Raw genomic sequence first — 24,758 nt, forward strand, 5'->3', positions numbered from 1 at the left:
CCCCTCACATCCTTGTCTGGGAAAGGCGTACTTTTTAGATTCTTAATGGAGATGTGGTTTGTATGTTTGAAATGTAACTTGCACTTACCCCTAACTGCTAATTAGCAAAGCGAGCGCGCGCCGCTAGAGAGAGCAAAACAAACGGCACTTTAAGGCAACGTTCATATATCTGGGTATTTGTCTTGGTACAAATATATGATATTGACAATAAGTAGAACAAGCTTTTTAGAGTAAGAAACTAAACGATTTAACATATTTATACCAAAATAAAAAATGAAAATGAAAGGAAACAACCATTCGTTATAACAAACTTAGCGATTCATTGTGATTTTTAATTTGGATCTCATTGGTTAAAAATCCAATTTACAGCCAGGGTTCATTTAAGGATAGGCTTTGGTTTTTTATGGAGGAGTTATCTCGGAATTCGCAGAGACAAAAATCGGTCAATACATGGACATTGGCCCATATGGGATTCGAACTCGCAGAGGTGGCGTGTCTTTGGTACTATCTCCGGAAATCTTGAACACTTGGCCACCATAACCCCTGATGAGATGAAATGCCAAACATATAGAAGTATGGTGCGGATAATGTGTAATAAAAATAGAGAGAAACACCAAAGGAACTTTACTTTCATGCGATTTACTACTTAGTGTGTTTGTTTGTGTTCAGGACATGTTTGAACTAAGCAGAACCAGAAAACTACCTCTATGACAGAATCCGAAATCCTTGATTATGCAATAAGAGCAACAGGGTACAATTTTCACGCCCTAACTGCAGTGGGCTCCCTAACCAAATCCATCAACTTGCTCTCTGCTTATAGCAATGTATGACGGGTCTTATACAACACGTTGGTTATCAGACGTCACTGGTAACCAAAATGTGTTAATCTTGCCGAAACTTGTGTAGGAATAACGGCAGAATACTTAGTTTTTAACAAGTTTCGGCAGGATTAACATATGTGCTTTTTTTATTCAGTATTAACCCTTTATATTAAGACTTTTCCTCAGAATTCCAATTCGATCAATAAAATTAAGTATTTCTGCCGTAAAATTAAGTATTTTTCTGTCCGCCGTGGATCGTGACGGCTGACGGCCGAATAAACAGAGGGTATCAGTCACAATATACCCAACTTGGTTACGTGCACGGCTATTTATTGCTACATTGTCGGAGGTTGGGAATCGACAAACTTTTCCGATGCGACGGTGAAATTAACAGATTCGGCGATAGAATTAAGAGTTTCTGCGTTTATATTCAGTGTTTCTGCGTTTATATTCAATGTTTCTGCGCTAATATTAACACATTTCGTCGCTTACATCGAGCGGGCGCGCCGAGCCGTGACGGCCGAGCACACGGCTTACACAGGTAAACTTTACCTTGTGAAACGAGACTTACAGTACGTACAGCCGATTGTACCTGTAAAATAATTATGTTTACAATTCTCTTTTCCCCTTTAAAAATACATATATCCTCATTATCCTATTCTACTATCTTTTGTTGTTTTCTTTCCCGCGTCTCGTCATTTGAGCTATGCATTTTGCACCTTTTTTCGGAAGAGTTCCGATACGAGCGGTAACAAATGAATAACTGTCTAGGTTATGTGTAAAATATGTGTATATACACGGGGATTAACTATGACAAACAAATTATGTGTTTGATTATGTGCAATTACATGTATGTATATTCTTCTCACAAATTTGAATTGTTGACGATATTAAAGATAGTTTTTTCATTAAGATCATCATTTTTTTCATGATCTTTCATTAAAAATATTTTTGATGAATCTGGTCAGTCAAATATCTTCCTCAATGAAATACAAATGATTAATAGTTTTTATAAAAGTTTTATGAAACAGCGCCTTCAAGATCAGTTCACACAAAAATGGTTCTCAGATGTGGAAAATTCCTCAAGAGGGCAAACTTATCTAATATATAAAAAAAAAATTTGGGATTTGAAAAGTATCTTATAAAATTATCGGAAATGTATATATAACTAAATTCCGTACATCAAATTTAAAAATTCCAATTGAGACTGGAAGATGGTGTAATGTTGAGAAACGTGAAAGAATATGCCATTTATGCAATGAAAATATCGGGGATGAATTTCACTATCTTTTTGTATGTAAACACGAAGAAATCAAAAAAAATATACGTATTAAATATATCCCACAGCATTATTATAGTAATCCCAGTCTTCATAAAATGGGTGGCCTTATAGGTATTTGTAATATCCAATTATTGAAGAAGGTGTCTCTATTCATTAGAAAAATGATGGTATTTTTGTAGATGTGAATAAAAGCTATGATAGTAGTACGGTATAAGTATTAATTTCCAAATTAATTGTCCATATTTTAGTAATTGGTAATGATATATATTGTCCATCCTGCCACGTGCAGTTAAAAATGTAACTTGTATTTTTATAATCCATGTAACATATTTAAATGTGTCTAGGAGACTATAATAAAATTTTTGAAAGATATTTTGCTGTTGCCTTTAATTGTAAAATGCTGATTAAGTGTTATACATAATGATCTGCTTTTCAGGTTTGCTGAATTGATTTGATATACATAAAACGACTGATATCATATTCTGGTAATATTTGATGTACTTTGTTGCATGTAATTCCAGTATTTATTTATTTCTGCGTTTATATTCAATGTTTCTCCGTTTATATTCAATGTTTCTGCGTTTATATCAAAACACATTTCGTCGCTTACATCGAGCGGGCGCGCCGAGCCGTGACGCAAGGTAAGCCTAGTACTATACATGTATACAGCATATATACGTATACGTTAGATCTACAATTTGAGTTTTTCGAGTAAATGGTTATTCTAGCTTTATGATGTAGATATTTTCAGTTTCAAAACATTCCATTTACACCACTTCAAAAATTCAAACAAGCATATATTTAACTTTAGATTAGATAATCAGTCCAATTTGATAGCGATATCAAAATGATGTTCGGATCAGTCTGGACTGAGATTTAGATAGCATATGATGTAAATTTCAGTGTAATAAAAAAAAGTATAATGTAACACTATCTTTTTACTAGTAAAATCCCAAAATTTAGCATGAATATATCTAGAATCCGTGTTTTTATTTCATTCAAACTTCTGCTATAATGATATGATGCAAACACGGCACCGTTTTTGAGTAAATGTGATATTGGAGTTACAGTACCGAACTTATACCGAAAATAATATGTATATCTATATTGTTGCCTTTGAAACTTTATCCATAACGTTTACTAAAAAGCAGAAATACATCAATGGTATTTCTGATATATGTTCCTTTATTACAGTTTAAGTGTAGATTTAAATTCATTATTTCAAAATTATACTAAATCCTTAATAGTATATTCATTGTCGACCGTTTTGTATATCATACCGAGATTTAATAGTATGATATATGAACATTTATCGTATAATCCAAAAAGTAACCACATACAGTGTTCAAATGAAAATTGAAATTATTCGTATACAGGCGTTAAAAATAGATATAATATCTTGTATCTTTTTAAAAATATACTAAGTGATCTTTAAATAAGTATATTTAGTGTGATAATGTTGTAACCCTTCTTGTATGACTATACATGTACATTAAGATTCGAAACGGTGAAAATACATGCTTAGAATTTTTACTAATACCTTAAAATTACTGGAGATTGCTATATGCCACGATTCCGTAATTACAGTCTAGACTGGAATAATTTTTAAGGTTAAACCTTTAGTTGAGCTAGTTCTTAGAACCATTTTTGTTTCTGAATAAGTCACCTTCCATTTTTGTTTTACCTGTGTACGACATATATATATGTAATATATATTCCTAGGTATGATCAGGTATATTTTATTTCCATTTGCTTTTACATCTTCATTCTAAAAATGGAGGTGACAATAAAAAAAAACCTTTAGCATAGATGTACGGGGTTTCCATAATTCAAATCACAATCCAATTAACGGATGTCCTAACCTGATTGACAGTAAGACAATAGCAAATACCCGATATAGTCCACCGAATAGCAAATTGCCCGCGGCCAGGTAATTACAGGTGAGTTCGATGAATGGCGTTGTGTACAGGTAAATAACATCCTGGTCAAGGTATTACATAACCATCAAACCAAAGGCATGGCTAATTATATATCTATAATGTCGGTGTATCTACTAGTATATCGATTAAAAATTGAAAGCGACCGCACGGTCTGAAAAAATAGTTTGTTTTGCTTAATATCAATATTTAGATCTTTTATAATATCGAAAGTAAATTCTTTCTACCACATGTTGAAACGTTTTACGGTATTGTAATAAATGTATCTCGATTTATTCGGTTAGCAACACACAACACAATGTTTGTAATGATAAATCATCGGTGTGTACGTATGTCAAGCATCATATCCTTGATGCTTTAATCAAGAATTTCTTCAATTGTTACGTAAAATTTCATTCTACAGTCACAAACTTTGCAATTCACAATGTATCAAAGATACAGATTACAGGAAAATATTATTTAATTAAAGCGAATTCGTTGCTGAACTCCTCGACAAAAAATCGGAAACTTTTATTTCTGTGTGGATTTTCTTTTATAATTACACGAAGATACCTGCTATTAGAGCATAAATTAGAGTATATTCGAGACAAAGTTATTGTACGATTAACTTCACTCAAAAGTAATCATAAAAAAAATCTTTGATCGGCTTTTCCTGTGACCGTCGATGTAAGTGATAGCACATCAGTTAAAGTACAGCAATAAGCCACGGACTATTGTGACGTCACACGGTTTAGGGCTAGAAAATATGCATAATCGGGCGGTCAGAAAATTTGACCTCGATATCGGCGGTTTACAGGTTATTCCGGTCGCGCGCGACACGGAGAGGTTTCTACACGGTCTAATAAAGCCATTTCCAGCATAAACTAAAAAATTATCATTTTTGACTACACAAATCCTTTAAATATATCACGGAATTATAAATGCTTATAAATCCTTGTATATATGTAATCGTGTTCCGTATTTTATTAACACTTTTTGAACTTGATTTAGGCCTAATAGTTATCGGACTAACGCACCATTTTATCATAATAAAAATGTAAATGTGTACAGATTACCGAGTACCCGGATGTACTGTTACATGAATCTCCTAAAAGTGCTGACTTGCAATATGGCGTGTGTGTCAATGATTATATATATATAAAGTCAAGTGAATGTATTATATATGCCAATTCATAAATACTTGGTACTGAAACCACCCCCATTTTGTATCCCAACATCGTCAAAAGTATCATCAAGGATTTATAAGTGAGAACTGTCTCTTTACCCTACTAAACACCACGCGTAACGCTAGACCAAGGACGTATATGAGTCTCACTTATAAATCCTTGGCTAGACGAACCGGGAAATCGAGTCCAACGAAACACCAATGTAAAGTTAATAAAATTTCACAACGTTTAGTACTTGCTTTAAGGACGGAAGATTTAGAAGATATGTCTTAAATTTTTGTTAAAAAAAAAAAACAACTCATGAAATGACGCTTCAGAAAGTAAGACGGTAACCCTCGCACCCACAAGCTACATCAAAGGCTGCGCCGGCGGATATTAACGGAAAATCAGTCGTCGCCCAACGTCACGGTCAGTACACAAACGCAAAAGCTCCTACGTCGTACTTGCCCAAAACCCAGCGTGACTTATTCACCTCACATACGTCCTTGGTATCATCAAGGATGTATTTTAGACAAAAATCCTTAGTATCATATTATCATCTTATTATAAGCGACCGCGGTGTGAAAAAGTGCTCACAGAAATTAGACATACACTACATATGACACTATATATACTATGGTCTCATTAAATTATTAGGTAGCTGTATGACTGTGTTTCTGGTGTTAAAAATCATACACATATGATCGCATTGAAAAAGTGTATACAACTATCGTCGGCCATTTTTCTCACTTCGAGCTCCCCAAAATGCATATGCATCCCCTTCGTAACCACCCGTGGTGTCAGGATGGCCCCAAGCAATATAGCTAAATTTGTCCACGGCGTCCGTTATCTGTGGAGTTAATTAGTCGGATGACACGTGTGCGGTACACAGTACACCTGAGAGGTGTATCTATAGCGACAACATATAAGTAAATGTACAGGTAATATAATTCACCTGACAGAGAGAGAAGAACATATACTGGCAATAAGTTTTTTTTTTTTTTTTTGTAAAGTTCATTCTTTGTAAACCCCCATTAAAGTGTACTGGGTTAAAAAGGGTCTTCCCGAACTTCACTGACAATCTAGTCTCTGTCTTTCGTTGATTAGCATTTTGAGTATATAATTTTTAACAAATGTATAGCACAGTGATCGTTCATATGATATTTTATGTTTATCATAGTGACGTTGTGTATCGATTACGTCACGCACTAAATATAGCCTTGAAAAAATTGCTAGCCGTTGGTCGGTTTGTGTTGACACAATATTCCATGTAAATGTGTATTTTATGGTGTAATAAATAACATGCCAGCTATGATAACTCCCAGTAACTGGGTTTCGAAAGGTGTGCTCTTAAACTGTAAATTGTATGAAAATTCTGTTATTATGTGACATTCTTATTAGTGCTTTATTCGATTCTTGCCATGACGGTTCATCAGGATATCTATTCAAACCAATATTATTTTCACTTTTGTGTCTCATTTTTAGAAATAAGATATGATGATTAATACAGACACCGGTATATCCCGATGTCATTTCCTATAACGAGTTGTACATAGATCTAACAAATATCCCCAGCTAACCAGTTGCTTTTAAAGACGTTTTTAATATTGTCCAGTGATAGTAATATTAGGAAAAAACCCTTTTAAAGATATTTTTTAGGTGTAACGACGTCACGAGTATAAAAATGCATACTGAATCAGAAACGTATAAAAAATTAATGTATGTCGTTAAGTTTCAGATTCAATAAGTTAATCGACAAAGAAATAATGATTTTAAAAAATTCGTTGAAACCTCACTACCATTATGTGTAAACTGGAATATGAAGAAATGTACACGTTTTATCATTTAACCAATCGATGAATACAGCTCCCTATACTACTCTCCTTATGGTCGTATCCAGAGTACCTCTCTTTGACGACACAAAAGAAATCATACATGACCAAGCTAAGTTCGCTACGTTGTAATTACATAGGCCTGGGCATGGCCTCGTAATTAGGGTAGTAGTAAAAACATTTACCATAACACTGACTAATTAGCAAAGACAGTATATCACCATTGTTTATTTAAGTCAAACATGTAATTATGTAATACCAAATAAAAAAAAACAATTGTGAGAAAGAGTGATCCTTTTAATGACCAATTAAACTTCTTAATTGCCGGAATCTTGTTTTGATTTTATAGTCTTTGTCATTCCGACAAAAAATATCAGTGGCCAAGGCTATAAATACTCCCTCACACAATCCTTATAGTATCATACAACATGAATACCTTTCAAGAAGCAACCTACCGATACCTGTCCAGCGACACTAAGAAGACCTGCATCCTCGGTCACAGCTTTATCAGACGCCTCATCGCCCGATGGAGAAAAGAAGAAATACCACTACCCAATTGGTCATTCCATGCCTTCGGACGAGGTGGTTTGAAGCTTCGACAGCTGAGAGACATCGTACTAGCCGAAGATTTTTCCATCTATCACTCCGTCTTTGTACAGATAGGCGAAAATGACATCGCTGACCAGTCAACGGCCCGTACAATTGGACTTCTTCAAGAAATCCATCAACTGTTTATCGCCCAGGGTGTAGAAGTGGTGATGTTCGGCGAGCTTTTTCCGAGACACGATCGCAAATTCAACAAGCCGCATCACTTATCAACAGAATGATGAAGAAACAACACCCTGACATCATTTGCCAACACGACAGAGACTTGTTGAAGACAACCTCAATCCGAGCTAAAGATGGTACACACCTGAAACCGTCGGCGGAAGTTGCTTTCTCCAACAGCATTGACCGGGCCATCAGACACATGAGGGCTTGATCTTATAATCAGCCAATCCTTTATAAAAAAAAGCCATTTTCATGGCTACCCAAATATCACAAAAAGACCCATGAACACTCGAAAATACGCATTTATATATTTATATATTCCATTGTACAAGAAGACACAACATGAATATACTGCAGTCTCCCAAAACACGCACCTCGCACAACATACATGCAACACACCGCATACATGGGAGGCCGTCCTTACATGACCATAGCTGTTAATAGGACGTTAATGAATCAAACAAACAAACAAAATATATTACGAATTATATATCTTTAGCATGAATAAAAACAACTGAAAATTGACACGTGTATACTATTTATAATTTTATGATAAATAATTGACGAATACTTCTTAAAACTAAACATGTATTTAATCAGAAACATATATGTATAATTGTTTCTGACAATATGAATTAAATTTTATCGTATTAGTTCACCAGTTAAGTTTGGCCTCTATACTGGCATTACGTGCAACAAAGTACATCAAATAATTACCAGAATATGATATCGGTCGTTTAATGTATATCAAATCAATTCAGCAAACCTGAAAAGCAGATCATTATGTATAACACTTAATCAGCATTTTACAATTAAAGGCAACAGCAAAACGTCTGTAAATAACAAATATTTATTCATTTTATGGAAAACGATCTTATTTTAATATCGTCAACAATTCAAATTTGTGAGAAGAATATACATACATGTAATTGCACATAATCAAACACATAATTTGTTTGTCATAGTTAATCTCCGTGTACATTTGTTACCGCTCATATCGGAACTCTTCCGAAAAAAAAGATGCAAAATGCATAGCTCAAATGACGAGACGCGGGAAAGAAAACAACAAAATATACATGTAGGAGAATATGATAATTATGGTATATGTATTTTGAAAGGGGAAAAGAGAATTGTAAACATAATTGTTTTTCAGGTACAATCGGCTGGCGGCTGTACGTACTGTAAGTCTCGTTTCACAAGGTAAAGTTTACCCGTGTAAGCCGTGTGCTCGGCCGTCACGGCTCGGCGCGCCCGCTCGATGTAAGCTACGAAATGTGTTAATATTAGCGCAGAAACATTGAATATAAACGCAGAAATAAATAAATACTGGAATTACGTGCCACAAAGTACATCAAATATTACCAGAATATGATATCGGTCGTTTAATGTATATCAAATCAATTCAGCAAACCTGAAAAGCAGATCATTATGTATAACACTTAATCAGCATTTTACAATTAAAGGCAACAGCAAAATATCTTTCAAAACGTCTGTAACAAGGACGTATATGAGAAGGATAAGTCACACTGGGTTTTGGGGAAGTCCGAGGCAGGCGCTTTTGTGTTTGTGCACTGACCGTGACGTTGGGCGACGACTGATTTTCCTTTGATATCCGCCGGCGCAGCCTTTGATGTAGCTTGCGGGTGCGAGGGTTACCGTCTTACTTTCTGAAGCGGTGCTGTCATTTCATGGGCTGTCAATTTTTTTTAACGAAAATTTAAGACATATCCCCTAAATATTCCGTCTTAAAAGCAAGTTATAAACGTCGTGAAATTTAATAAACTCTACAATGGTGTTTCGTTTGACTCGATAAGACAAGTATTATTCCCGGTTCATAGGCGTCTCGCGTGGTGTTTAGTAATGTAAAGAGACAGACACGAATCCTTCTCACTTATAAATCCTTGGTCTGTAAATAACAAATATTTATTTATTTTATGGAAAACGATCTTATTTAAATATCGTCAACAATTCAAATTTGTGAGAAGAATATACATACATGTAATTGCACATAATCAAACACATAATTTGTTTGTCATAGTTAATCCCCGTGTATATACACATATTTTACACATAACCTAGACAGTTATTCATTTGTTACCGCTCGTATCGGAACTCTTCCGAAAAAAGGTGCAAAATGCATAGCTCAAATGACGAGACGCGGGAAAGAAAACAACAAAAGATAGTAGAATAGGATAATGAGGATATATGTATTTTTAAAGGGGAAAAGAGAATTGTAAACATAATTATTTTACAGGTACAATCGGCTGTACGTACTGTAAGTCTCGTTTCACAAGGTAAAGTTTACCTGTGTAAGCCGTGTGCTCGGCCGTCACGGCTCGGCGCGCGCCCGCTCGATGTAAGCGACGAAATGTGTTAATATTAGCGCAGAAACATTGAATATAAACGCAGAAACACTGAATATAAACGCAGAAACTCTTAATTCTATCGCCGAATCTGTTAATTTCACCGTCGCATCGGAAAAGTTTGTCGATTCCCAACCTCCGACAATGTAGCAATAAATAGCCGTGCACGTAACGAAGTTGGGTAATTGTGACTGATACCCTCTGTTATTCGGCCGTCAGCCGTCACGATCCACGGCGGACAGAAAAATACTTAATTTTACGGCAGAAATACTTAATTTTATTGATCGAATTGGAATTCTGAGGAAAAGTCTTAATATAAAGGGTTAATACTGAATAAAAAAGCACATATGTTAATCCTGCCGAAACTTGTTAAAAATTAAGTATTCTGCCGTTATTCTAACAAGTTTCGGCAAGATTAACACATTTTGGGTTACCAGTGATGGCTGCATGCTTGCATGTATATCATTTTGCTTTGCAGACTTTTGACTTATTAATTATGGTCAGTTACTTTTGTCAAATAAAAGGTACATTATTTGGTTACATAGTACACTCAAATTTCTTTTGAATTCACAAGAACGCTAGTTGCTAACATCAAGAAAATGTCATGCAATGCATCAGACTTAAGCAAGTCTTCGAAAGGCTATTATACAGTGCCTGCAGTTCATTTGTCATTTTAAGTGGCTTGTACATTAAATATCATTACATTTTATAAGTTTATTTTCATAAATTTTGTACTTATTTTTTCTTTCAATATAAAGCATTTGTCGATAAAACAGAATACATAAATCCGTGTGCAAAGACAAGGGAGGAAACTCGTGCTCAAAACTATTAACTTTTACTGCGCAATAATATCATGAGATATACATTTAATTCGTCAATGTAACCAAAACTAAAAAAAACACCTATATAGACGTTATAAGAACTTTCTTTTGCAATTACAATCCAAAACTGACCGAAAGTCTGCCGCGGAGGAAGACTGCAAAGAAGGCGTACGCTCATGATTTTTCGATATACACAGATCTCGTAGTAATAAATAAATCATAGAGTCCCAACTGAACGCTTAAAGCATTTTGTCCTTGGCGCATATGTATGTACAAATTCAATGTTTGTATACATACCATCAAGTAATATGTGCAATGAACAAAACAACATTTAATTTTCATTGCTGAGTGGTTTTATTGCTTTGATGCGCTCAGGTTCACTGAGCATACCTAGGAATGCTGTTTCACAGTATCAAAAAATTTCAAACTAACAAACACGATGAAGTTAGGTGGTATTTTGTCAGGTTGTAATTACCTATGTACAGCTATTGAAATACATAATACCAATCTTCTGCCATTAATTCCCTGAAGACAACAAAGTCATGCCAGGTTGTAAGTTTGAATGCTATAAATTCCAAGACTGCTTCTCAATTTACCATTGTTGGATTGTAGTACATGTAGCTTTTGGATAGACATTTTACAACCCAAAAGTACACCTAGCGTCCAGTCCAGTACGTCCCATTAAGTTCTTTTGGAATTTAACAGTGCATGTGAAATAAACAATCCAAATTTACATCACAAGTTAATTAGATTTATCTCATCACATTAATTTTATCGACTCGGTGGCAGCAAAGTTTAATCAAATGATGAGACATCTATAGAAAAGAAGCTATATTAAATTAATACAAGTAATTAACCAAACTTCCCTGAACCAAGAACACTTTGTGAAATTTCTTATAACTTAATTTCACTAATTAGATGTAAGTTGGACTGGAGACAGTTGGCCCCATCTCTAGTGTCTACGAATTAAATACCTATTAATGAGGGAATCCGCCAAAAGAAATAATCCTGGGAAAGTCACTCTGGTCGGCTGTTTTAGAACAGACCCATGTAATTGGGGCCTTTTATTATTATCAATTGGTTAAGGTGGCCGACTGGCAGTGTTATGTATTTCGGTATGCTAGCTAGCCACCCTTGATTTAGCCGATCTCCACATATAATCCCACTTGAGACTGATGTATAACTTCTGCACCGATGTCTGTGTGTTTTTGAGAGATGGATTAGATTAAAATGAGTCTATAATTCTAAGCTACAAACATTTTAATCTCCCCTAGAATCAGACATTTACCTATTTCATATCTTCCTAGTTAAAAATAGTCAGTAATCTCCCTTGAATGTAAATTAGAAAGCACTGTGAGAATCTATTAAAAACCAGGAGGAATACATTTCTCAATTGATCATTAAGATTTAATTTGCACTAATGTTTATTTGATGACTATGTTTTTCTCATAATACAAGATGTCTACAAGTCTGTCATATTGAAAAGGTAAAGAGTAGGAAACCCCCCTCCCATAACATAATATGCAAATCAAGGATTTATCACTTTTAAATCTCATCAGTACAATCACATATTAGCTGTAAAGGCTTAGTTACCTCCCTTGAGGTAATATTTCATATTCTACTGGCAATAAGTCCCCCCTCTACATTTTTAAGATGATCATGTGATTATTGCTGAGAAGGGGCTTATCATTGCTGATAAATTACGGTACCCTGGTCATATCCATTTAGGTTTGATTTTCATTGAAGTTTCATAACTTATGATATACATTATACATACTGTATTCACCTAAATAGAACACCTTGATCCACTAATAGGGGCGTCCCTACCTCTTGCTCTCCTAATGGGGCGTCCCTACCTCTTGCTCTCCTAATGGAGCGTCCCTACCTCTCATTCCCCTAATGGTGCTTTCCTACCTCTCGCTCCCCTAATGGGGGCGTCCCTACCTCTCGCTCCCCTAATTGGGGCGTCCCTACCTATCGCTCCCCTAATAGGGGGTGTCCCTACCTCTTGCTCCCCTAGTGGGGCATCCCTACCTCTCGCTCTCCTAGTGGGGCGTCCCTACCTCTCGCTCTCCTAATGGGGCGTCCCTACCTCTCGCTCCCCTAATGGGGCGTCCCCTACCTCTCGCTCTCCTAATGGGGCGTCAGAGCCAAAATTTAAACAAGTTCTGTTCCCTTTCCTCCATGGATGTTTGTGGCCGAATTTGGTCACAAGCCAAGCAGAAGTCTAGGACAAGTAGCGATTTATAGGATTTACCTCTATTTCCCCTATTGGGCCCTGCCCCTCCTGCCCCCGGGGGGGTCAGAGCCAAAATTTATACAAGTTCTGTTTCCCTTCCCCCAAGGATGTTTGTGGCCAACTTTGGTTACAATCTATGCATAACTCTAGGACAAGTAGCGATTTATAGGATTTACCTCTATTTCCCCTATTGGGCCCTGCCCCTCCTGCCCCCGGGGGGTCAGAGCCAAAGTTTATACAAGTTTTGTTTCCCTTCACCCAAGGATGTTTGTGGCCAAATTTGGTTACAATCTATGCAGAAGTCTAGGACAAGTAGCGATTTATAGGATTTACCTCTATTTCCCCTATTGGGCCCTGCCCCTCCTGCCCCCGGGGGGGTCAGAGCCAAAATTTATACAAGTTCTGTTCCCCTTCCCCCAAGGATGTTTGTGGCCAAATTTGGTTACAATCTATGCATAACTCTAGGACAAGTAGCGATTTATAGGATTTATCTCTATTTCCCCTATTGGGCCCTGCCCCTCCTGCCCCCGGGGGGTCAGAGCCAAAGTTTATACAAGTTTTGTTTCCCTTCACCCAAGGATGTTTGTGGCCAAATTTGGTTACAATCCATGCAGAACTCTATGACAAGTAGCAATTTATAGGATTTACCTCTATTTCCCCTATTGGGTCCCATCCCTCCTGCCCCGGGGGGTCAGAGCCATAATTTAAACAAGTTCTGTTCCCTTTCCTCCATGGATGTTTTTGGCTAAATTTGGTTGCAATCCATGCAGAACTTTATGACAAGTAGCAATTTAAAGGATTTACCTGTATTTCCCCTATTTGGCCCTGCCCCTTAGCCTCCTGCCCCCGGGGGGTCAGAGCCAAAATTTATACAAGTTCTGTTCCCCTTCCCCCAAGGATGTTTGTGGCCAAATTTGGTTACAATCCATGCATAACTCTAGGACAAGTAGCAATTTATAGGATTTACCTCTATTTCCCCTATTGGGCCCCGCCCCTCCTGCCCCCGAGGGGTCAGAGCCAAAATTTATACAAGTTCTGTTCCCCTTCCCCCAAGGATGTTTGTGGCCAAATTTGGTTATAATCCATGCAGAACGCTATGACTAGTACCGATTTAAAGGAAATGTTGACGGACAGACGGCCTCTTTGGGCCAGGTGAGCTAAAATTGTAATGATGAATTTTAATTTTAATCATATATTAAAACTGTCACTCCAATCAGCTTGACCACTGTTTACATTAACAACAAAATGCTGGACTTATGTTTTCTGTGATAATGGTGACTGGAAGAACACAATCAAAACAATTAAAATTGATGAGAAAGGTATAATTGATGAGATAGGTATAATTGAGAAAAGCTTGAGATAAAACTGAATTACAAAATGTAGGCATATACCTGATTATAACACATGTGACCTGAATAAATACATGTATATCTGTATGTGACCTGACTATATCTACGTATATATGAACTGATCTACATATGACCTGATTATATCAACATGTGACCTGATTATATATCTACATGTGACCTGATTATATATCTACATGTGACCTGATTATATCAACATGTGACCTGATTATATCAACATGTGACTTGATTATATATCTACAAGTGACCTGATTATATATCAACATGTGACCTGATTATATTGACATGTGACCTGATTATATATCTACATGTGACTTGATTATATATCTACATGTGACCTGATTATATCAACATGTGACCTGATACTTCCTATCAACATGTGACCTGATTATATCAACATGTGACTTGATTATTTATCAACATTTGACCTGATTATATCAACATGTGACCTTATTATATATCTACATGTGAACTGATTTATCACTTGTGACCCGACTATATATCAACATGTGACCTGATTATATATCAACATGTGAACTGATTATATCAACATGTGACCTGATTATATATCCACATGACCTGATTATATCAACATGTGACCTGATTATATCAACATGTGGCCTGATTATATATCTACATGTGACCTGATTATATATCAACATGTGACCTGATTATATCAACATTTGACCTGATTATATCAGCATGTGACCTGATTATTTTGACATGTGACCTTATTATATATCTACATGTGACTTGATTATATATCTACATGTGACCTGATTATTTTGACATGTGACCTGATTATATATCTACATGTGACCTGATTATATCAACATGTGACTTGATTATTTATCAACAATTGACCTGATTATATCAACATGTGACCTTATTATATATATCTACATGTGACCTGATTATATCAACATGTGACCTGACTATATATCAACATGTGACCTGATTATATATCAACATGTGACCTGATTATATCAACATGTGACCTGGTTATATATCTACATGTGACCTGATTATATCAACATGTGACCTGATTATATCAACATGTGACCTGATTATATATCTACATGTGACCTGATTATATATCTACATGTGACCTGATTATATCAACATGTGACCTGATTATATCAACATGTGACCTGATTATATATCTACATGTGACTTGATTATATATCTACAAGTGACCTGATTATATATCAACATGTGACCTGATCATATCAACATGTGACCTTATTATATATCTACATGTGACCTGATTATAAATCAATATATGACCTGGTTATATTCAATTCAATTCAAAATATTTTATTGTATACAAATTATACACAATGGGATTGGGAAACTACTTTCAGCATTTTATATACCACATGATTATCAAACTTATATTTTAAAAATTCCACTCCTAGTGCACTTCCATGAAATTATAAGGCAACACATCCTCAATATCCAAGGGTTAATAATTAAGGTGCGTGTAGCTCCCTGCAGGAAGGAAGCTAAGAGTCAGTGACAATGAATGAAGGCAACATTAATACAGTTATACTATGTACACTAGCATATTCATTGAAATATAAAATGTCATGAAAACAAAATATTTGTATGCATGTACATAACATGTATTGGCAATTAATGCATAAATTCTGCCAAGCCACACAAAAGTAAGTAGGTTCAGAATCATCTCATACATTACATTCTCTTATGTAAAAACTACTGTATATATCGTATTTCAATACTGTATATATAATATTTCAATAAAGCAGTAAATAAATTAATCTAATCTAAACAATGACAGAACAAATTTATCATAAAACTACATTGTAATATCAAATATTTGCTAATAATTATGTTTAGGATATTAAGTTTGATGACAAGGTTAAAATGGTGTTTAACATTTCTTTATTAAAATATCAACTTTGTAATGTACATTTGGATCATGTTGAATGTTTATTTCATGTACACTGGAAGAATACATGAAAAGGTGCGTATCTCTTTGTGTAGCCTATTGTATAAATTACAATACAACACTGCATACATTTGCGCAAGCCATTGCCAGAGCGTAGATTCGTATTATTAACTCAATAAATTATCTTATTTTCTTTAAATTACATGAATATTTTGGTGTCCGTTAATTTGGAACGTTTTCATAGCTTAGGTAACAACATTTACGGCCCAACTATCCTCATTTATCTAGACCGGTCAAAGTGAAAGTTGATCTTATTTCCTCTTCCGGTTCATGTTTCGTCTGCATACATTTGTGCACCTTTTTTGTTTCTGTGACAAATCAGTAATGCACCTATTGTTGACTTGTGAATTTGAGTTATTTCGTAGAGATTCATAATTAACACAAGTTAACGACACCAGATATTCAATCATGACTTTGTCTCACCTTCACGTCTACAATAAAATATCGAAGTGAATCACAGCTCTCGATCTCTCAGTGATGGCTTCCGCATTACCCACAATGCTTTACCCGCCAAACTTGTTAATTGAAGCATGCGCACCTCATTCCAATTAATTTTTGAATAATTAATTAGCACAATAAAAATATCCACTTTTCATTTTGCGTTATTTTTAGTCATTCTTTTCCATTGCATCTGTGGGATGAAGAAGGAAGCCGTGACCAATCGAATTTAGTTGAAAATGGCAATACGTTTTTTAAGGTGAGAAAGTTGATATTACTTTTTCGATAGTGTAGCACGCACTGCTCGAGATGGAGCGGGTATTTGGGGCCAAGTTCAACTAGGTCACACTGTCTATATAGCTGCATTACCAGCAACTAATTATCAGTTTGTAATTAGTCGCCATTGGTAGATTGAAGCCTGGCTGGCGCGATGTCTGACTGGTCGGCTGTGAGCTAGAAAACAACAGCTGACATTTCTTCATCTCTAATATCGGCGCTACTTTTCGTTTCCTAAAATAATGCCGTCTGCTGGGCTATTATGACTTTTGACCTCAGTTTTCGGTCGCACAATTTAGGACTCTGTTTCTACAGGTATGTATATGTAAAATGCTATTTTATCATAATTGTAAGTTATTTGTAACTTCGACTCTATTGTGTGAAAATATCATATCTGATATTGCGTTGCATGTTTGTTTATACTTATACACGTGCACGTTTACACACGTGCAAAGTGTTTTGCCGATGTGCAGTTTTGATACTGTCACCAGTACATACTGTTCTGTCTGGATGCTCTGATACACGTCACGACTTTAGATTATTGATCTACTTTCACGGTTCAATGAGCTGGTCTATCAGATATGCAGCACTGCACAATAAAACGGACGACGTCTTTAGATCAGATATACGCACGTGCATTCGAGAGAGAATATAATGCATGTGCTTGTGGAGGTTATCAAGATCATCAGTAAAGCTGTGAAAAGGGTCGTACACCACTTGTAGCTTTACACCTAGAGGTGTGAAATTTCACATTTGTCGTTAGACTGTGAAAAGTGTAACACAATACAGGCTTACTTCACAAGCCTTTTTATAGTGCACTGTACTTCGTATTGGGTAAGACTAATTGGTTGCCAAATACTAATGAGCTCTTGATACATTTACAGGCCTGTAGATTAACTCCAAAAATAAACTAATTTTGTTGATTTTTCAGATTCTTTCAAATAAAATTTTTATTTCTTATATTTTCATTTATACATGATAATTTTAATTTTCCTCTTTTTTGTCTTTGTTTTAATAATTTGCTTATATATATAATGATGTACCCAGGAACTATATATATTTATTTTCATAGAGCTTTGTTTTATACAGATAAAAATTGTTTGAACTAAAATAATAATTATGATGTAAAAATAAAAAAAAAATTTACAAATGCCACATTGTATAATGACCCTGGCTGTTAATAGGACGTAAAAATAAACAAACCAAACGTATAAAAGATAAGATATTTAAAAAATATTGAAGGTGTCATTTCATATAGATTTGAAGATTCAAAGAATTGAAATGAATACTCAGGAAAATTCATGAGTAATACAAAACATGAAACCATGTACTACATGTGTGTATTGGTTTAATTTAATGGCATTCATGTGTTTGTAAAGTGTGGAACTTTTCATGATATTTAAAAAAAGGTCAAATTTTTTACAATATTCAAACAAGGAAGAAGAGGCATATAAAAAAAACTTATAAAAAAAACCCACTCATTAACATCATAGTTCCTGTACCTCTATATAGAAGAAATATATCAAATTACTCATAAAGAAAAGAAAAATGAAAAAATGATAAAACTAAATAAAAAATTTAAACTATGTATTTAAATAAATCAAAGAATATTCATGCATGTCCCATCTGATGAGTAGAATAATTTTTTTGTCCTTTTATTATAAAAAAAGGTCAGATCAATTCCGAAAAGCATTTACTGGGTATGTCAGCTGGAGGTTATATTTACTGGTAATTATCATTAAAAATACAACATAAACACTCATCATTTAGACCCTAAATAAATCCAACCAAACTCTACTGACCATGTAATTTGGTGTTAGAATTAATTATGTATGATATATATATATTGTTATCCATGGTATAACATAAGAACACAAGATAATACAAATATAGATCAGTATGTAATGGTTATAATAAGGTATAGGTCAGTCATTATTGACCATAAAGTCACTACAGTCCTAACAGATACATTTATCATTATGATCATGAGTTAATTGGACCACCTGGATACCATACCTTTATGATATGACTTTGATAAGTTAATTATGATGGATTGTAATTACCTGTCAGTAAGATAGCATAGTTTCTAGGGGATGAACCATTAATTACTTTTTGTTTAGGATTCGGTCATCTTTCTCACCATGACGTCCATAAAACACTAACGATAATGTATGGCCATTAGTTATAATAGAATGTGCAGGTGCTGTCTAATGACAACTCATAATTATGTACCATTGGCAAAGAAATGTAAATATAAATAAAAGCGTGAATACAGTTAAGAATTAGCATCTTAAATTCACATATTTTTATTTCCCTGTACTAGAATTATATGAAACTGTGTAATTGACAACGGCTATAAATTTCATCCTATTAACAACAAGTTTAGACTAAAAGTATACAATTTTTTATAATTACTGAAAATTAGGAACTTTGTTATTAATTCTAGGCCATACCAGTAACCAGAAGTAGCCTCACCAAATATGTAAAAGTTAAAATGAAGAAGTTAGTAAAAATGCTTATGTTAAGATTTAAAAAGTTAAACTTTTCTATGTGTATGGCAGACCAGACGGATATTGTCTGTGATATACTTAAATATTTTTAAAGTATGGTCACAGATCATGCAAAGAAAATAAAAAATAAAAAATAGATATGCATGTGGTATCCTTATAAGACTATCAGCTTCAATCAACATTGTAAAGTTCTAATTCACATGGCTCCAGAAAAATGGAAACAAAATAAACTATAAAAATTTTGTTGTACACACACAGTAAAACATGTATCTATCATTGTACAATAATGCCATTTTAATCTCTGTACAGATAGATGGAAACTGTTTATAAATTCTTTGCATGAAACATATTTGAGTTGATTATAATTAACAGTCCGGGTCAGCAGCTGGAGAGCCGGAAGTTTGTTTTTTTGTGTAAATTTCTTGTATCCATTAAATTTGGAAGGTAACATATGAATGAAGAATATTTTTTCAGATATATGTCATTCATTGTAGAAACACAGTTGAGACAAACCATAGGATATATATATTAGTCAAATATTTTGCCTGCATGGCCGTGTATACTTATATAATATACATATCTGTGTTTTATGGGCATATACTTCATTCTGTTTTATATATTAAAGTGCGTGTTAAGTCCCTATGTGGATTTACACATGTACTGAACACACAGTTTCCTTTACTATGCTTTAGTTAGACACAGTAAAATCTTTGAAATTTCATTTTTTAAATCTTTTCAATTAAGTACTAAAACCATGGCATTATCTCTATTAATTTGTACTGGTGTTTCAAATTAATATTGTGAATAAAGTTTTCTAGTCAGTTAGCGACACTGTAACTTTTTTTTACTTGTGGACTTCAGTTAGGTTAGGATGTACAGACATTTTAATTACTATGTTGGGCAGTTACCAGGTACTAAGGGTAAAGGTTGGATATTTTTATTTGGGTACTCCAGCTTTCTTCTATACCTCCATAGTCTGGCATAAATTACATATGTAAAGATTAACCAGTCAGGATAACATTTTAACTTGCATGGTAAGAGTATAGTAAGAATTTTGGGTTGTATAATGAAAAGTGATTTTTAGTAATAAGTTACTCTAAGTGAGTAATTCATAAATCTCACATCAAATGAACACAAATTTAAAGACATTTTTTATCACATAACTCCAAATACCTACATAACAAAGAATTTCATGTCAAAATGTATTCCGAAAATCCAGCAAAGGCTGCCATTTTGACCCGCCGTCCTCGTAATCTTGACGTCACATCATTTTTCCTGACATCATTTTATTGTTTCTGTCTGATGTCACAATGAACTTCCAGCCAATGAAAATCGCTCCAGGTCATATTACGCTAGTGACATATGCAACAATTTTACACGGGCGAGATCACTGGATATCAGGCGGATTATGTGATAAAAAGGAACAGTAGATGTGAGCAGATATGACATGGGAACAGATATGACATGAGAACAGATGTGACATGAGAACAGATGTGATGTGAGAACAGATGTGACATGAGAACAGATATGACATGACAACAGATATGACATGAGAACAGATATGACATGAGAACACATATGGCATGAGAACAGATATGACATGAGAACAGATATGACATGAGAACAGATGTGACATGAGAACAAATATGACATGAGAACAGATGTGACATGAGAACACATATGACATGAGAACACATATGACATGACAACATATGTGACATGATAACAGATGTGACGTGAGAACAGATGTGACATGAGAACAGATATGACATGAGAACAGATGTGACATGAGAACAGATGTGATGTGAGAACACATATGACATGAGAACAGATGTGATGTGAGAACAGATGTGACATGAGAACACATATGACATGAGAACAGATATGACATGAGAACAGATGTGACATGAGAACAGATATGACATGAGAACACATATGACATGAGAACAGATGTGATGTGAGAACAGATGTGACATGAGAACACATATGACATGAGAACAGGTGTGACATGAGAACAGATATGACATGAGATCCGATATGACATGAAAACACATATGAAATGACAACAGATGTGACATGAGAACAGATATGTCATGAGAACAGATGTGACATGAGAACAGATATGACATGAGAACAGATATGACATAAGAACACATATGACATGACAACAGATGTGACGTGAGAACTGATATGACACTAGAACAGATGTGACATGAGAACACATATGACACGTGAACAGATGTGACATGACAACAAATGTGACATGACAACAGATATGACATGAGAACAGATGTGACATGAGAACAGATATGGCATGAGAACACATATGACATGAGAACAGATATGACATGAGAACAGATGTGACATGAGAACAAATGGGACATGAGTACAGATGTGACATGAGAACAGATATGGCATGAGAACAGATGTGACATGAGAACAGATATGTCATGAGAACAGATGTGACATGATAACAGATATGGCATGAGAACACATATGACATGAGAACAGATATGACATGAGAACAGATGTGACATGAGAACAAATGTGACATGAGAACAATATGCATGAGACAATATGACATGAGAACACATGACATGAAACACATATGACATGAGAACAACATATGACATGAGAACAGATGTGACATGAAACAGATGTGACGGAACAGATGTGACATGAGAACAGATGTGACATGAGAACAGATGTGATGTGAGAACAGATGTGACATGAGAACAGATATGACATGACAACAGATATGACATGAGAACAGATATGACATGAGAACACATATGGCATGAGAACAGATATGACATGAGAACAAATATGACATGAGAACAGATGTGACATGAGAACAAATATGACATGAGAACAGATGTGACATGAGAAACAGATATGACATGAGAACAGATATGACATGAGAACACATATGGCATGAGAACAGATATGACATGAGAACACATATGACATGACAACATATGTGACATGATAACAGATGTGACGTGAGAACAGATGTGACATGAGAACAGATATGACATGAGAACAGATGTGACATGAGAACAAATGTGACATGAGAACACATATGACATGAGAACACATATGACATGAGAACACATATGACATGACAACACATATGACATGACAACAGATGTGACGTGAGAACAGATGTGACATGAGAACAGATGTGACATGAGAACAGATGTGATGTGAGAACAGATGTGACATGAGAACAGATATGACATGACAACAGATATGACATGAGAACAGATATGACATGAGAACACATATGGCATGAGAACAGATATGACATGAAAACAAATATGACATGAGAACAGATGTGACATGAGAACAAATATGACATGAGAACAGATGTGACATGAGAACAGATATGACATGAGAACAGATATGACATGAGAACACATATGGCATGAGAACAGATATGACATGAGAACACATATGACATGACAACATATGTGACATGATAACAGATGTGACGTGAGAACAGATGTGACATGAGAACAGATATGACATGAGAACAGATGTGACATGAGAACAGATGTGATGTGAGAACACATATGACATGAGAACAGATGTGATGTGAGAACAGATGTGACATGAGAACACATATGACATGAGAACAGATATGACATGAGAACAGATGTGACATGAGAACAGATATGACATGAGAACACATATGACATGAGAACAGATGTGATGTGAGAACAGATGTGACATGAGAACACATATGACATGAGAACAGGTGTGACATGAGAACAGATATGACATGAGATCCGATATGACATGAAAACACATATGAAATGACAACAGATGTGACATGAGAACAGATATGTCATGAGAACAGATGTGACATGAGAACAGATATGACATGAGAACAGATATGACATAAGAACACATATGACATGACAACAGATGTGACGTGAGAACTGATATGACACTAGAACAGATGTGACATGAGAACACATATGACGTGAGAACACATATGGCATGAGAACAGATGTGACATGAGAACACATATGACATGACAACAGATATGACATGAGAACAGATGTGACATGAGAACACATATGACATGACAACAGATGTGACATGATAACAGATGTGACATGAGAACAGATGTGACATGAGAACACATATGACACGTGAACAGATGTGACATGACAACAAATGTGACATGACAACAGATATGACATGAGAACAGATGTGACATGAGAACAGATATGGCATGAGAACACATATGACATGAGAACAGATATGACATGAGAACAGATGTGACATGAGAACAAATGGGACATGAGTACAGATGTGACATGAGAACAGATATGGCATGAGAACAGATGTGACATGAGAACAGATATGTCATGAGAACAGATGTGACATGATAACAGATATGGCATGAGAACACATATGACATGAGAACAGATATGACATGAGAACAGATGTGACATGAGAACAAATGTGACATGAGAACACATATGACATGAGAACACATATGACATGAGAACACATATGACATGACAACACATATGACATGACAACAGATGTGACGTGAGAACAGATGTGACATGAGAACAGATGTGACATGATAACAGATATGATGTGAGAACAGTTGTGACATGAGAACAGATATGACATGACAACAGATGTGACATGACAACAGATATGACATGAGAACACATATGACATGAGAACACATATGACGTGAGAACAGATGTGACATGAGAACAGATGTGACATGAGAACAGATTGACATGAGAACACATATGACATGAGAACAGATGTGACATGAGAACAGATGTGACATGAGAACAGATGTGACATGAGAACAGATGTGACATGAGAACAGATGTGACATGAGAACAGATGTGATGTGAGAACAGATGTGACATGAGAACAGATATGACATGAGAACACATATGGCATGAGAACAGATGTGACATGAGAACACATATGGCATGAGAACAGA

At 35.2% G+C, this 24,758-nt stretch overlaps 2 protein-coding genes across 3 annotated transcripts in view; one reads left to right on the top strand and one right to left on the bottom strand.

Annotated features, from left to right (window-relative positions):
- The window catches only part of LOC138316209 (uncharacterized), a 216,571-nt gene extending 199,515 nt beyond the window's left edge, over positions 1-17,056 (bottom strand). Inside the window, exon 1 of one of the 2 annotated variants that reach the window (XM_069257795.1) lies at positions 16,974-17,056. The gene's annotated coding sequence lies outside the window, so the exon portion shown is untranslated. The remainder of the gene's footprint in view (positions 1-16,973) is intronic. The other variant, XM_069257796.1, reaches the window with a different exon arrangement.
- Positions 17,057-17,435: 379 nt separating this feature from the next.
- LOC138316208 (zinc finger homeobox protein 4-like) overlaps positions 17,436-24,758 on the top strand; it is a 325,938-nt gene continuing 318,615 nt past the window's right edge. The window contains exon 1 of the mRNA XM_069257789.1: positions 17,436-17,579. The gene's annotated coding sequence lies outside the window, so the exon portion shown is untranslated. The remainder of the gene's footprint in view (positions 17,580-24,758) is intronic.

The sequence above is a fragment of the Argopecten irradians genome, chromosome 2 (assembly GCF_041381155.1).
Source record: "Argopecten irradians isolate NY chromosome 2, Ai_NY, whole genome shotgun sequence".
Taxonomy (NCBI): Eukaryota; Metazoa; Mollusca; class Bivalvia; order Pectinida; family Pectinidae; genus Argopecten; species Argopecten irradians.